Raw genomic sequence first — 3,982 nt, 5'->3', positions numbered from 1 at the left:
GAAAGCAATAAGTATACTAACTACAAAAAGTATTATGCATGCAATTGGGTATTTGGGTGTATCATAAAGCATTAATCGCCATTAATTACCTTAAGAGATACACACAAAGAATCACAAAGAATTTAACATACTTGTTCAGGTGTTACATCCAAGCTCACAACATCAGTAGGAACAAGTTTCAGGTGTATGCCACTTGCAACTGAGTTGTGACTGTACAAAGAATGGCTTGCATGCATGGGGTTTGACACTGAACACTGAGCATTAGTTGCCTACACATAATAAAAAGTATATAATTATAATAATTTACATGAGCATAAACTTACTGTTGCTATTATGGGATTTTCTGTACTCTGGTACATCGCCTTGATGTGACTCCGTTGTGGGATCGACTGGTCAAGGAGATTAACAAATTCACCCCACTCTTCATCTTTGATCTACATTGTATATTTTTTGAAGGATATGATATTAATGCTCATTGATCCAAGAGGGCAGGTATTTTTATGTTGTTTGCATGCACATCTTGACATTTTAAATAAATGTGTAATATTTTTCATTCCATTTCATTATTATTTATTATTATAAATTTTAAACAAAAAAATAAATTAATAGACAAAAATTTTAAAAAAGCAATTAAACTAAGCAATTATACATTACAATATTTTTTCTAATGTAACTAGCAATAGATTTCTCTTCTATTGTATCCAGTGCTGTAGCTAATGATGACCAACTGGGACCACCTTTCTCTCTCACTTTATCTTCTCCTCTTAACCAGGCAGACATACACTCATGGAAACACTCCACTGATTGCCCATGATAGTCTGCCTTTATATCCTTTAGTCTGTCATCATATAATCCTAACTGTAGACCTAATGCATGCCATACAGAACAAGGCAAGTGTTGATCTGATGTTAATACTTTAATGACAATATCAAGATCTTTGATATCTATAAAAATAATAATTAATAATGTGTAAATACACTGTACAGTCTTACACTCCCAATTGTGATACCTTGTAGCAGGTTCATTTCAAGGATAATAATTTTTATGAAACGTCTGTATCTGGAGGTTCATGGAATTAATTTTCGCGATTTGCCACTTTTCTGCCATCTTGTACCGTATTAAACTGATTGTCAAGAAATTTAATTTTGCAAATCCACGAAATTTGTTATCCTCAAAAAACCCACTATACATTAGTATAAATTATAACATACCTAGCTTTACTGCAGCTAATGTTGTCTTGAATTCTTCAGTTATTTCAATCATTTCCTATACAATAATAATAGTAATTGATATTTGTCACTTTGCTTGTTTATCAAGGTAATACACATCAGTAGTGTATTGCTGAAAGGTGAGTTTAACAGATGTACAAGTAAAAGCCTCACAATGACAACCCACAATTATGACAGAGTATTCTTGATAAGAAAAAAATACATTTTAAAGATTATGAACTTTTGATTATTAGTGCTTGTATTAATGCATCACACAGTTTGTGTGTGTGTGTTAATCCTTACCTTAATATTACGTCCTCCTAATAGTGACAAGGTACTTATATCTGATAATGATTCATCAGGTAGGATCTCCTTCAGTCTTGCTTGTCCTTTGTCACGGCGTCTTCTCTAGGGATTCGGGGATGCCGTCAAGCCCGTCTATATAGTTGCTTCCTTAGTAGTCAGCTCAGCTCAGGATTCACTAGTTAGCTCGCCAATGCAGGGCTCGCTATCAATTTCACAAAATATATATTTCAACAGAATCTCTTTCAAATAATATACCAGCTTTACTGGTTCAAACAATAATATCAAATAAAGATAGATAGTGCCACACTATCTCCCAACAACTCAATAACACTCAGACTACGCTCACACACTTCTACACACTGCCCACACACTGCACACACACACACACACACACAATGGCTCACAAAAATTACTCTCTTATATACAAAATACATTCATGAATAATAATGAACTAATAATTAATAATAACTGACAATCAATAAGCACAATGAATATAAATCACACATAAATCCTCACATCCTTTATCACTCACATGAAATGGTCTTCCTTCTTCAATTGCTGATAGTAAATCACAAACGTCATAAACTGTCCTTTCTCTTGGTGTATTCATAGGATAGGCTAGCTCTTTAGGATCAATAACTAACTCTTTTACCACTAGACTGGGACAGGATTCATTATAAACGCTCATTACCTCTCCTATCACATCTCTTCTCAGAGACACCATATTGTCACTGCAACCTTTCTCATAGGACATCATTACTAGTACACACTGCCTCTCATTCACAATCTCTACTAGTGATCCTACACCATAACCATTAAACCAATGAAGACCGTTACTCCAAAACTTGCATTTACGACTCAATTTTTCAGCTAATTTCTTGTTCCCTTTCGATAACGAAAACTTAAAAGCAAGATGTAATGAGAGGACGTGGAAGTATCGAGGAGGAAAAAAATGATGTTTACTAGTACACTGTAGACACCAACCAAACTGGTACACTTGACTAGTCATCTCATCAGGTCTATCAGTAGACAAAAGACATGGAAAGAACAACAACCTTTCTCCTCTTCTGTCAATCCCTCCTTCCTTGCCTTCCACTCCTAACTGATAGAGGTTTGTCATTCTTAGGAAAGATGGATCCAATTCTTGACAGAGTTCCATTTTCATCAGGAAATGGATCAACATGCCAGGATGATAATCAGAGAAGAGTCTAGTCAGATCAGACACACTAACAATACCAGTATTGCTAGCAATGTCAACGTGTTCTTTGAATGTCTCTGGAGCAAAGAGAATCCCATTCACCTCAGTTAGTAGTATACCCTTATTCACAACAACCCATACCTTTTCTTCACTTTTAAGAACACTGATCAAACCAGTTGACTGCAACAAATGAAGAACATCCAAGACATCTTCTTTCCTATCTGGTATAACGTAATTGTCCTGACCAGCAGACATTACATCAGTGGAGGTCAGTATATTCTTTTTCTTTTCCACCAGTAGTCGGTACATTTCATGATGATAAAGACTGAATTTATTCCTTCCACTTGTACTACGAACGGACTCACAGAGACTAGACAACTTATTAAAGAAGGAATCCACACCACTCCCACCAAGCTTACGACAATCTAAAAAGACACTATCACACCTTTCCCTTACAGTAATCTCCTGTATTTCTTCCTTTCTCCTTTTAACAGAATTATTAATCTCATCCACATGACTGACTATTACAATTACATGGCATTGATTAAGAGCTTTTTGTGCTTCAATTCTCACAACTGTTAGCCACTGATGTAGCTGTTTGACTGCTTCCTTCTCTAATAAATTGACTACTATCAGGAACACACCACCAGAACCTTGCAACAGATTCTCAATGACAGCACTGTGACTGGAGTAGTATTCTGAATGACCAGCAAAATCATGAAGAATGATGTTGCCCAGTGTCTTGTGTTGTATTTTATAAGGAATGACACCAGCAGTACAGGGCACTACCCCTGCAACATTTCTAAAGGAACCAAGAACAAAAGGGCCAGTAGCTGTGTCATTGATGACATGACTAAGAGTGCTTTTACCAGCTCCAGGATTACCCACAAGGAGAACGTTAACATAAGAATCAATGGGATGAGATATTTTAATGTCACCAAACTTCTTAAAAATAGCAATGACAGTATCACTATCATACCTTCTCTCTTTAACTAGTTGTAATGGTGTCTTCCCTTCATCGTCTTTAGCCAATGGATCAAAATTACCAGTTGATAGTAATAATTCAATAACTTCATGTGTACTACATGTGGCAGCAACATGAAGAGGTGTTTGTCCATCCTTATCAGTGGTCATTATATCACAGTTACACTCATTAATGAGGTACTTTACAACATCTATGTGTCTAACAGCACAATGGAGAACAGTCCGACCATTAGTATCACGATATCGTTCATCCATTATATGACCATTGATGTTCATGAGCATACGC

The sequence above is a fragment of the Amphimedon queenslandica genome, unplaced genomic scaffold, assembly GCF_000090795.2.
Source record: "Amphimedon queenslandica unplaced genomic scaffold, v1.1 AMPQUscaffold_12226, whole genome shotgun sequence".
Lineage (NCBI taxonomy): Eukaryota > Metazoa > Porifera > Demospongiae > Haplosclerida > Niphatidae > Amphimedon > Amphimedon queenslandica.
Note: the sequence above shows the minus strand (reverse complement) of the source record.